The sequence below is a fragment of the Pongo abelii genome, chromosome 16, assembly GCF_028885655.2.
Source record: "Pongo abelii isolate AG06213 chromosome 16, NHGRI_mPonAbe1-v2.0_pri, whole genome shotgun sequence".
Lineage (NCBI taxonomy): Eukaryota > Metazoa > Chordata > Mammalia > Primates > Hominidae > Pongo > Pongo abelii.
In genome coordinates, this window is record NC_072001.2 from 1,252,873 (window position 1) to 1,266,157 (window position 13,285).

The following is a 13,285-nucleotide window of genomic DNA, read 5'->3' on the forward strand; positions in this document are numbered from 1 at the left end:
TTTCTGCCCTTTTTTATCTGCACCCTCTGCTGAGATTATTTTGTCTTCACCCATCTGAAACCCATCCATACTTCCAGTGCATTACTAGGGCAATTATCTCATCCACCCAGCCTGATTTTTAAACTTACCTTCCTGCCCCCACCCTCTCTCCACTCTGAACAAGCTTTTACTAGGTTGTTGTTAAGTTTTGGGGTTCAGAGAATCTGACTAGTGTGAGCTTCCCGAAGTAAAGGTAATGCCTTAATAATTTTCACTTTAATTGCTCTTTGTGCAGTGTTTTGCACATAATTTAACACAATAAATCCTCCCCGGGTAAATGCACACACCTTTGCAATGTCATATTTCACTCCCTTAGAGTTTGGCTCTTTTCCCATACAACCATCCAGAGTCCTGTCTAACCGGAGTGAAAATGCTTGTGGTTGTCACGTAACATGGCTGAGAATTCCCCGTATGTATGGGGCACCTGGCTCCTTCTCAGGAACTCCCTCTTGCTGTCTGGCATCCCTGCTGAGAACGGAAATAAACACTGTCTATGCCAACTCCCTAGGACAGTATCGGTTTCATCCAGACAAGTTTTCATAATGAGGGAACAAGAAGCATACAAGTATTTTATTCTCACTTTTTAGCCCTGGGGTTTATTAAGAAGGTGAAATTATACAGAAGAATAAATTAGTTTAGCTGAAAAAACAAAAAAATAGGTAACTGAGAAATTGAGAATGCAATATTTGGAGAGGCTTTAGCATTCGCTACATAGAGACTCATATTGCAAATAGAGAGAGAGAAATCAATTTTTTTTCTATTTGGATGCCTCTTTTTTCTATTATCTGATTGCTCGTGTAGGATTTTTAAATCTAATTAAACTGTGTTTGAGCGATTTTTGTACATTTTAATATGTCTGTAATTAATTTTATATCTGAATAATGTACCCTTATAAAGGAATGCGTAGCTGTTTTATTTAGTTGTTTTATTATTGATGCACATTTGATTTGTTTTCAGTTTGGAAAAGTACCAAATAATGCTGCTTCGAGTACTTTTCTGCATTGCAAACTATGCTGGCATTTCTATTATACTTAATAGTGGAGTTGCTGGGTCCTAGAGTGTGGTTAAGTACATCATGTAAGTTAGGAGATACTACCCAGAAGTTTTTGAATATGGTTATAACAGTTTACACACAGAACGGTATAAGAAACTTCCAGTTGCTTGACATCATCACTAGTATTTAATTTTATCAGTTTTCAAAAATGTTAACTATTGCATAGTGGTATTAAATTGTATTTGTAGTATGCATTGCTCTGATGCATAAGGATGTGGATATGTTTATCTACTTGTTGGCCCTTCGGTTCTGTATGTGGAACTCCTAGTCACATGTTTGACAATTTTGTTCAATGTATTGCATCGTTGTTTATTAATTGATCGTATTTAGTTAAATAACCTAGATATAAGGCTTTTGCCACATAAATATATGGCAAATGTAGACTTCCACTCTGTTCTTTCTTTTCTACTCTCCTGAAGGTTTAATTTCTATGACGAGAAGGTTTTAATTCTAATAAGATCCAATTTATAATATTTTTGTCTTGATGGTTAATGCACTTTGTGTCCTAAGAAATCTTGGTCTGTGCCAAGGTCATGAACATATTTATCGATGTCATCTACTAGAAATATTGTTTTCAACTTCAACTTAAAATTTAAAATCAACTTATCATTGAAATTTGTTAATGATGTAAGATAGTATTTCTTTCTCACATAAATAACCAGTTGACCCAAGGCTATTTACCTAGAAGACTGTCTTCTCTCCACTGCTCTTCTGTGCCTCTTTTGTAATATACAAAATATCCAATTGTGTGGGTCTGAGTTGGACTCTCGAGTTTTTCTAGTTTTCTTTGCGCCTATTTTGGCATTACTAACATACATAGCTTTTATTACTATAACTTTAATCTAAGTCTGAATATATACCATTGTAAGCTCACAAGCTTTGTTATTCTTCAGGACAGTTTTTACAGTTCTCTGATTTTTTATATGTATTTAAAATTTTTAAATTGATTAGACAGCTTCCACAAGTTTTTGCCAAAATATTGTATTGTGAAAATACAAATCTATAAATCAATTTGGAGAGAAAGTACATAGAAACAAAGCAAAACAAAACACTAATAACCTCCAAACCAAACTTAAGGAGAACCCCACAGTAAGAAAAGAAGTTCCACAATTGGAATAAATATTTGCAACCCATGAAATTACAAAGGGGCTCACACATACACTGTACAAAGATCTCAATCTTCTTTTTTTTTGTTTTAACAGTGTCGCTCTGTCACCCAGTCTGTAGTGCAGTTGTGCAATCTCAGCTCACTGCAATCTCCATCTCCCAAGTTTCAGCAATTCTTCTACCTCAGCCTCCTGAGTAGCTGGGAGTACAGGCATGGGCCACCATGTCTGGCTAGTTTTTTTGTGTGTGTTTTTAGTGGAGACGGAGTTTCACCATGCTGGCCAGGTTGGTCTTGAAATCCTGACCTCAAATGATCCACCTGCCTCCGCCTCTCGAAATGCTGCAATTAAAGGTCTGAAGAACCACAACCGACCTGTAAAGATGTCTTAAAAATTAGTTAAAAAACAAACAAAACAGAAAAAGAGAAAAAAGAAATATCTATGCAGTTAAAAAGAAAAAAAAAGGCAAAAGATATTATTTTACAGGTCTAGTACCCTGTGCCCCTCACTGTAATGGGGATGGACATGGGCTTCACAGGACATGAAATGCATCAAACAGTTGCTGGTTGAACGTGATAAATTCTTGTGGGACCAGCCTCAAGAGCAGAGCCCGTGGTGCATTGTTTCATCCCCTAGCCCTACATAAAAAAACCTGGCTGCGCCGTGCTCTATGCTTACCTGCATTGGCCATTTCCAGAGCCCTGAGCACCTATGCACACATAAGTCTGCCCAAACTCACCCCATCCTAATATTCTTTCTGGTATTGAACATGACAACATGTCGTCACTGAACATGTGCTTATACAGTTTTGTGTTCAACACCTTATTTTACAACAGGAAGACTGAGGCCCAAAAAAGCCAAAGACTGGTCCAGATCGCAGAAATTGGGCAGAACACAGAGTATTATGGAGGGAGCCAGCTTCCTAGTCTTTGCATGCACCCCACCCGTCAGATTTGCTTTGGAAATGAGCGCCCCTAAGTCCTGGCAAACCCTGTGCTCTACTTTCTACCCGGGCATTCTACTATTCCACTTCTCACATAGGTGTGCAGGCAGGCACACACAAACACCACACACACACACACAAGCTTCTAAAGTGGAGATCATGGAGGTGAGGTTAGGGAAGAGGAAACCAGAGAAGTGACAAAAGGGGAAGAAATAGTAGAGACAGCTTTGCCATGAGGCAGAGGCATCCTCCCCCCAGCTACACTTCCAGGAGCTGACAGCATAGGCTGAAGGATCCTCCAGGTTCCCTGGGTTCTGCCGGGCCTGGGGACCTCCCCAACTGTTTCAAGAGGACAGGACTGGGGTTGTGACTCCCACCTCTGTGGGCACCTGGAACTAAAATGAGCTATGCCCTCCCCCCACCACCCCATGTGATATAAAGAGAGGCTACGGGAAAGAAAGAATCCGTTTTTTCCTTCATAAATAGGGGTACTTGAAGGGAATAATATCAAGGATTCCAGATACTCATAAGTGTCTCCTCGCCTTGGCTTTTCATTGGTAACTCACTGCGCTTTGCGACTCTAAGAAGAGGCTTTTCAATTTCAAGAGGTCCTTCAGAGAAGAGAGAGGCCTAAAGACTTGGGGAGATGAGGACTTGGAATAAAGCAGAATGTGACAATTCACTGGGCTCTGGAATGTGGGGCCCAGAAAAAAAATACTAGTTTTTGGGGTGTCCTTGAGGTCCTCATTCGGAAGTGGAAGAAAATAGTGTCTCTGAATGCTGTTAAAATGTTTAATGAGTGCACCGCACACCTAAAGAGGCTGAGGAAAATAAGAATCAAGGGAGGCTTCCTAGGTCACTTTTATGTCCCTTGGAACCTTCAAATACTGCTCCTTTTTCCCAGGGGTCTCTGAAGAGCCACTGCCTTGAGAATCCCCCAATACGGGTACCTGTTTTGTGATGCTTCACCCTGGGGCTACAGTGCTAGTGATAGCCTCTAGGTGATGGCAGACTCCGTGTTTCTTGTGCCCGATGGGCTTTACTGGATCAGCTGGAGCCAGAGGCAGAGTCACGCTGAGGTCCTGCACCTCCTGTTATCATTCATGATCTCCAAATTATTGGGTGGCCAAAAGCAGGAAGAAGGGCTTTGTGATTTTCCTTGTTATTTTACTCAGCGACTCTTTCCCTAGCACTCACCCTGTGGCAGCTACCTTGGTAGGTTCACCATGTGATACCAAAAATGATTAGGTTATCCCTGCCTCTCCGCGGGGAGCCCACAGTCTAAGGACTGCAGGACAAAAACACTAAAGCAAGTACATGCAAAATAAAAGAGCATTTTATAATACAAATAAAGTAGAATGTTGGGAGGGAGGGCTGGGGAGAGGTTGCCTGGAGGGGACATGAATGCCTCGCTGAGGTGACATTATGTTGTGACCAGAATGGCAACGGAGAGACAGTCCTGTGGAAAGTGTGTCAGGAAAAAGCCACTCTTTGTGAAGAGACTCACAAGCACAGGTGATTCAACAGAGGAGGTCAGGAAGGGACCAATGTGGCTGCAGGCAGCCTGAGAAAGAAAGGAACAGAGTGGAGGGAAGATCCTGGGGCCTGAAAGAGGACGTTAGTCATTTGCTCCTCTCTGACAACATGGCCCTGAATTTTAGCACATTTTTACAGCAAATACTATCTCACAATTTTGTGAACCAGAATCTCGACATAGCTTAGTTTGGTGTCTCTGCCTCAAGGTCTTTTACTTGGCTGGGGCTCTGATTTCAACTGAAGCTGGATTTTGGGGAAGATCAGCCTCCACTCTGCCTCATGGAAATTGGCACGATTCAGCGTGAACTGAGAGCCCGAGTTCCTTCCTCTCCATTGGTCTGGGCATCTCCTCAGTTCTCTATCATGTGGGTCTGTACCTAGAGCATCTTAGGACACTGGAGATCGCTTCCTCCTCTTGAAGATTACAATAGAGAGGTGAAAAAGGAAAGAGATAGGCAGATGTGTGCACAGAAAAAGAGAGAAAGGGAGACAGAGAGATTGAGAGAGGAAGCACAAGACAGAGCAAGTAGGAGAAAAATAATATATTTTTAAAAAATATAACTTTGGAAGTTGCAACAGACTATGTGATTTCCTCCCCCATTCACATTCCACAACCTTAATGCCCAGTGTGATGGCCTTAAGAGTTCAGAGGTAATTAGGTCCTAAGAATGAGGCCCTCATGATAGAGATTACTGGCTTTGTAAAAGAAACCGTAGAAGGCTGTCGCTCCCTCTCTCTGCTAAATGAGAATACAACCTGAAGTCCACCATGTGTATTCTCACCTCTGTCTCCCATGCAGTAACACTATCAGTTTCCTCATCTGTCCTTTCTACTTTCTTTAAAAGAGGATGCTGATTGCAGACAACACGTGACAGATGCATTTCAAATCACAGAGGAGTTTCTTGAGATATACGTGATTTTAGTTTTAAGTAGAATTTCCTGAAGAGTTTTAGTTACAATACCACGTTCAAGAGGATGGTGGTGAAACTCATAGTAAACACTTGGCAAAACATAGGTTATGGGGCAGCCATCCCCTGGAAACACTTCATAGGGGTTTATATATGAAATGTGAAATATCATAGGTTTAATCCTGGCACAGAAACAAAACCGAGTGCACTGCACTTGAAGAGCTGACCAGTTCCCAGCACAGGTCCATATCAAGAAACGGAGAAGAAATAATCCATTTAACCCCAGAAAGGTCTTCATTTGCCCAAACTGAAAACCAAATTTCACTCAGGAAACTAATATTGGATTTAATTAAATATAAGTCGGTCATATGTTTTCAAAATTAAATTATATATGTGTTTGTTTGTCTCTATAAATAAGTCCCCAACTTTGCTCATGGCTCATCTTCTGTATTTTTTGGCTGATTTTCAATGGTTTTCTTATATTGTATGGATGAATAGTCAGTGAAATAGTCTTAATTTCACCATGTGTTTAATTATAAATCTATACTTCCTTTGTGTGAGAGAAAATCTTTTGTGAACCAAATTTAATTTTTGGAAAGCTTTATAACTCCATATTTTTTCTTTCAAAAATGGTAATTGTGGTAAAAACTCATAATGTAAAATTTACCGTCTTAATTCTTTTTAAGTATATATTTCATTAGTGTTAAGTACATTCACATAGTTATGCAAAAGACCCGTAGAACTTCTATGTCTTGCAAAACTAAAATTAAATGTCTTTTAAGACAATTGCCCATTTTATCATCTCTTCAGCCTTTGACAAAGGCCATTCTAACTTTTTTTTCCTATGAGTTTGTCTACTTAAGGTACCTGATTATGAATGGAATCATACACTATCACTTTGTTGCTGCCTTATTTCAATTAACTTGATATTCTCAATAATTATCATATAATGTGTCTTTTTAAAGACTGAATAATATTCCACTTTGCGTATGTGCCACCTGTTATTAAACTGTTCATTGGTCAAGGGACATCTCGGTTGTTTCTGCCTTTTGGCTTGTTTTAATAATGCTGCAATAAATTTGGATGTGCAAATATCTCTCCCGGATCATGTGTTCTATATTTTAAATATATAGCTAGAAGGGGGTTTGCTGGTTTATATAATAATATCATTTTAATTTTTTTGAAGAGTTTTCACACTGTTTTAAAAATCAGTTTGAGATGATAGATTATTGTGATTTTGCTTTGCATTTTTATAGAAGTGTGATGTCGAGTATCCTTTTAAATGCCTAGTCATTTCTATATCTTCTTTGGAGAAAGTCATTTCAAACATTTACCATTCTAAATCAAGTTATTAACTTTTTTTGTTGTTGAGTTATAGGAGTTTATATATTTTGAAATTTACCATCTACCAAATATGAGAATAGAAAATATTTTTACTCTTTTCTGTTGTATGTATGTATGCACGTATATAACCCTATACAATACAGGGTCTTGCTATGTTTTAATGGCCACTCTCAAACTTTTGGCCTCAAGTGATCGTTCTGCCTTGGCCTCCTAAAGATCTAGAATTATAGGCATGAGCCACCATGCCCAGGTTTCACCCACTTATTAGGTGACATTTGTATGTCACTAAATGTTTTCTTTGATGTGTAAAACACTTGAAGCTTAATTTACTCCCTTTTTTTGTTCTTTTCTTGTTTCTTATGAATTTGATGTCATACTTAAGCAAAGTTTTAAGACTTATGTCATAAGCATTTCCCCTATGTTTACTTCTAAGAATTGTATTAGTTTAAGTATTGAATCCATTAAAAAAAAAACTTTTCTTTTTGTATACGATACAAAGGAAGCACTCAACTTTATTTTTTTCTCTGCAAATATGCAGTTTTGAAAATTCTTTGTTAAAGAGATTTTTATTTTTCTTTTGTGTGGTCATGGAAACTTTATGGAGGACTATTTTATCACATAGGCAACGGTTTATTTCTGGGATCTCTATTCTGTTTCATCACCTATGTATCTGTTTGTGTGGCAATACCATATTGTTTTTATTTTTGTAGCTTTGTATCATGATTTTAAATCAGAAAATGTAGTAACTCTTTGTCCTTTTTAAAGGGTGTTTGGCTAGTAACAGTTCTTAAACAACTTTTAGAATTATACACAAAAGTTTTGCAAAAAAATATACCATTGGGATTTTGATGAAAATTACATTACATTTTTATATCATCATGAGTAGTACTGATAACCTCTTTTTTTTTTTTTTGAGATGGAGTTTTAGTGAGTCACTCAGGCTGAAGGGCAGTGGTGTGAGCTGTGCTCACTGCAGGCTCCGCTTCCCAGATTCAAGCAATTCTCCAGTCACAGCCACCAGAGTAGCTGGGATTGCAGTCATGCACCATCACTTATAGCTAACTTTTGTATTTTTGGTAGAGATAAAGTTTTGCCATGTTGGCCGGGCTAGTCTCAAACTTCTGATCTCAAGTGATCCACCCACTTTGGCCTCCCAAAGTCCTGGGATTACAGGTATGAGTCACGCACTGGCCCTGACATCTTAATATTAAATCACCTCACACTTCAGCAAGACTATATGTAAGATTTTGAGTAATTTCCTCTTATTTACTTATTTGCCAAATTTTCTTGCTTTTGATTTCTAGTTTATTTACATTATATGACTTCAGTTTTCTTAAATTTAATAAGACATGTATCCTAACACAATGTACCATGTGTGATTGAGAATATTGCATATTTTGCTGCTTTTGATTGCAGAGTTCTGTAAATGCTGGTTAGGTCTATAATGTTCAGGTTGGCTTTCTTCCTGATATTATATCTGACTATTCTAGTAATTATTGAAAGTGGAGTCTTGAAGTCCGCAATTGTTGTGTTGCTGTATATTTCTTGCTTGACTTCTGTCAATATTTGTTTTACATATTTGAAAGACGAGAATCAGTTGAACCTGGGAGGACGAGGTTGTAGTGAGCCTATCGCAAGATCGTGCCACTGCCCTCCATCCTGGGAGATAGAAACTCTGTCTCCAAAAAAAAGGAGAAATGTCAGTGTTATCTATAGTAATATAAAAATTTAATGTATTTTTTGTGAAAATCCCAATGGTATATGTTTGCAGGTTTTTCAAATTATATGTATATGATTTATAAATTATTGTTATAGATTCCTTTCAAGTTAATACATCTCACCGTTACATAATACCAATCTGTCTCGTTAACACTTTTGACTTAAGATATATTTTGTTTAATAGAATTATGACCATGATGCTCCAATTGTAGCTACTTTTTGTATAATATATATTTTATTTATACTGTTAATTTCAATTTATTTGCGTCCTTAGAGCTAAAGTGACTCCTGTAGAGAGCACATTGCTAGATCTTCTTTGTTCTTAATCCATTAAATTATTTATTCATTTTCTTTAAGGTATTTAATTTTTATATTTGAAGCAATTACTGCAGCTAATGAAGTTACTATTATTATTTGTAATTGTCTTCTGTGTTTCTTGTAGACGTGTTATTTATCATTTTTTCTCTTACTGCTTTATTTTTGTTTGTTGATTTTGTAGTGACGTGATTCAATTTCTTTCTCATTTGCTTTTGTATACATTCTACAGGTTTTTTTGGTAATCATCTTGAGAAATAAAGACTATATAAATCATCTTAAAGTTATGACAATATATAACAACTATATCTCAACTGAATGCAAAGTTGTACCTTTTCATACCCCCCTGTGTTATTAATATCACATATTATCTTTTCTTATTATCTATGAACACACATTTATGCAGATTTGTGCTGCATTTTTTAAACTCCATGGCAATATTTTGAAAGTTTTGTGCCCCATCGTTATGATAGTAGAGATTTCTATACCTGTTTATATATTTATCTTTAATAGAGAGTTTTCTATTTTCGTGTGCTTTTATGATGCTGGGCAGCATCATTTCATTTTTGGATGTGATAGACTTTCTTTAACATTTCCTTTAGGAGTGTTCTAGTGGTTAGTAACACACTCAGCTTTTATTTATTTTGGAAAGGCTTTTTTTTTTTTATTCCTGAAGTGAAATTATTCCACTTGAAGGATTTTGTTTGGCAGTATTTCTTCTTGTTTAATTATCTTGTCATCTGGGGATTTCTCAGCTACTTTTTAAAAATAACCTCTTTATTACTTTTCTCCTATATTGTTTTTCTTAGACTCCTTTTATAAATACAATGGTCCACTTGATGGTGAGCAGTACATCCCATATTTTTTCTCTATTCTGTTTAAAATATTTGTTTTCATGGCTCAATATTTACAACTACAATGTCATCAATTGTGTGATTTTTTCTTCTTTATTAGTCTGCTTTTGTGACTGTTGATTGAAATTTTAATATAGTTATTGTGTTCCTCAGATTCACAGTTTTTGTTGGTTTCTAAAAATATTTTTATTGATATCTCATTTTCTTTATGTATCACTTCTAATATTATTTTGTTGTCTATGTTCTGTTTGTGTTCATTAAGCAGTTTTTTTCTAATTACATTTTATTGAAAACTGCACTGAATGCTAAATGTCCATATTTACAATAAACATCTACAGTAACGGTAACTCGCACTAAAACAAAGCATACTTCTGATAGGCATTATTTTTCTGTTTGGGACAATTTTAAAATTTGTCTTTTGTCACAAAAACAGGAATGTACCTAATGAAAGGCTCAAAGCAGGCCATCTTTTTAAACAAAAAGGCAATGATCCACAAAAGACTATGAATAGAACATGTAACTAATTGACGTAAATCTAATAGGATTTTTCAAAATCAGTCACATCCATTACATCTGAAGTGTTCTTGTATAAAATACGTGAAGAAAGGAAGATTTTATCAGTGTCTTAAAAAGTGGGTTTTTTCATAGACAATCTGACAAGTTACCATTAAAAGTGTTTCCTGTGACATAAGGAAATGCAATATTATTTTTCTTGAACACTTTTAGTGCAAGACTTCCCACTCAATAAAATAGCAGAGCATCTGAAACTGAGAAAATATATTTGATTACAAACAGCTTGTGAAATTTGATACTGCTTTATTTTTTATTTTTTGCATTATCGGAGGCTTTTACTGAACTTACAACCAACTTGCCCGCTCAGTATGCAGTTCAGATGTGAGAGACGTTTCTCTGTACAGGAGCCGGTACTGTCTTCTATCCTATGCGTGCAGATGTCTAACACAGGCAAACAGTTTGCTCCACATTTTCTAGTAATGTGATCTTCCTATTAGCAAAAAGCGGTAACCAGTCCCTGTAGACTGAAGGGACTCAAGTCACAAGATGTGGATTTCCTCCTCATGGTTTTTATTTTGATGTTTGAAGTCTTGATGCAACATTCTGAGCAGGGTGTTCCGGTCCTGCTCTGCCCAAGGGACTGATAAAGGAAAAAGTTCTATTTATTCTTTGTGATTTGACTCACAGATGAAAAACTTAACACACAATAACGGAAGTTGATGGTTAATAAATCACACCCTATTCTTTCAGAGCATCCGTAAGCAGACGACATCTTCAGTTTTCTAACTCTTGTAGTTTTAACACTGCAACATCAATGATGTATATGTCCAGAATCAGCTAAAAAGAGCATCAGATTCTTTTTCTGTTAGTTCATCTATTTTTCACTGTCCTTGTTCCCAAGTGTATCAGAATGATTACCCTCCGGCATTCTCTACTATTTCTCGTTGGGGTGCTCTCGATTGTCCCCGTGATTGTGGGCTGGTTGGGAGGGGGCCCTTGGGAAGTATGTGCCACTGTCGGGAGGTTGTGAGTCACCGGGATGCATCCAGGGATGATCCCTTCATTGGATGCAGGAAGTCCTCCTGGAGCCACGCCCACGATGACTGGATGAATTGCTTGCTGGTCTATTACTGAGCAAAGCACAGATGTGACAAAGAATTCCTTGTTCACATTTTCTTAAGCTTCGTGGGATGGGACCTGTGATGGCTCAGCGGATCTCGGTGGCAGCTGCCTCCTTCATCTCCAGTGACGCCTGCTCGCGGTAGCAGACAGTGTGAGGAGTGCAGATGATATTCGGGACATCTTCAATGGACCCTGAGCCAAGCTAAAGGGCTACGACTCATTCACGTCGAGGGCTGCCTCTCGTATCTTGCCCTCCTTGAGGGTCTGTGCTGAGGCTTTCTCATCCACCAGGCCACCACAGGCTGTGTTCACAAGGAATGCTCCCTGCCTCATCTGCTTTATGGTAAAGTCATTGATGAGGTGGTGGTTATGTTCGCTGAGACTGCTGTGCAAGGAGACGCAGTCTCTCTGATACAGCAATTCCTGCTGTGTGTAGACCCTCTGCATGCCCAGGAACAGCTCGATTCCATCCTGCAAGTAGGGGTAATAAAATATGACGCTGAATCCAAAGGCAGTGGCTGGAACTGCAAAAGCCTGCTGCGTGCGACCGTAGCCGATGAGGCCCAGCGTCTCCCCACGAATGCGGGCCACTCCCGAGGCCGCCTCGCAGGTCTGCTCCACGCTCTGAACCCGCTTGCCTTCCCACAGTGCCTGTTACAGCCATGTGTTCCTCCGGTACATGTTGAGGATGTGGCAGACGGTGGAGTCGGCTGTCTCTTCCACGGCTGCGGGCGGGATGTTGCACACAGAAATTCCGAGCTCGCCAGCAGCCTTGATGTTCACGTTGTCGTAGCCACTGCAAACCCGCACGATCACTCTCAGGGCCTTGAAATTTGCCAGGTCCTCCCTGGTGGGGGTTATGGTGTGGTACATCATGGCGCCCACGACTCTGTTTAGAACCTTCTCGTGGATCTCCTGCGTGGACTGTATGTCACAGAAGGCCACGGTGGCCAGGTCCTTCAGGATGGGCATGTCCACAATGCAGTCGCGGCCGTCCAGCAGCGCCACCACAGGGCAGGGGTGCAGGGGGCCTTTCATGATCTGGAGGCGAATTAATACGCAAATTCTGTCCAATCGCTGTCTCTTAAGTTTGCACTTATCCACAAATGTCATTCTTTAGGGAACTTTGCAATTCTCAGATCAAAAGGCAAAGCAGTCCTCTAAGAACTTAGGGGAACTCGGAGGCGTCTGTGGGCATGACACCACTATGAATCCAATATAAATTTGTTCAGAAAATCTGTAGTTCACACGATGGGCTGTCCTTCTTTGTAAGGGAATACAGGTTCATTGGTTCAAAGCAATTTAAGGTGATGAAACCTGTTTGCTTGCAACTCAGCCACCATCACACAATCAATCAAAGAATCTCACCACGACCCCAGGTCTGGAGCTCCTGGAGTCCGCGAAAGCTGGAAGTGGAGGCGGTTTTGGCCCGGTGCAGCCTGGTCCTTGCTCCTGCTCTGAGCCTGGGGCCACCAATGTGTCCGGCATGGTCTCCAGGCTTCTCCTTTCCCGGTGCCCCGCGTACCGGAGGAGTGCCGGTCTCATTAAACGGCTTTGATAATTATTTTGATTTTTTAAACTATACAATGCAAAAACAAAAACAACAACAACAAAAGAATAAACCTACATATTTTGACCTTTCAAGATCAACAAAGATTTTTAAAGGTCAATATTTGTAGGTTTATTTTATTTCTTTAATTGGGACATGTTTTCTCTGTTTTCTGCCTTCTCTGTATGCCCTGCAATCTTTTGATGAGATTCAGAAATTTATAAAACAACTGTGTAACGTAGTATGTAAGAAGTTTCTTACTACAAGATAATACAGCAGTCAG

General features: G+C 38.9%; 1 pseudogene; it reads right to left on the reverse strand.

Annotated features, from left to right (window-relative positions):
* Positions 1-10,620: 10,620 nt before the first annotated feature.
* On the reverse strand, positions 10,621-12,566 carry LOC134760186 (C-terminal-binding protein 2-like; annotated as a pseudogene).
* Between the last annotated feature and the right edge of the window lie 719 nt (positions 12,567-13,285).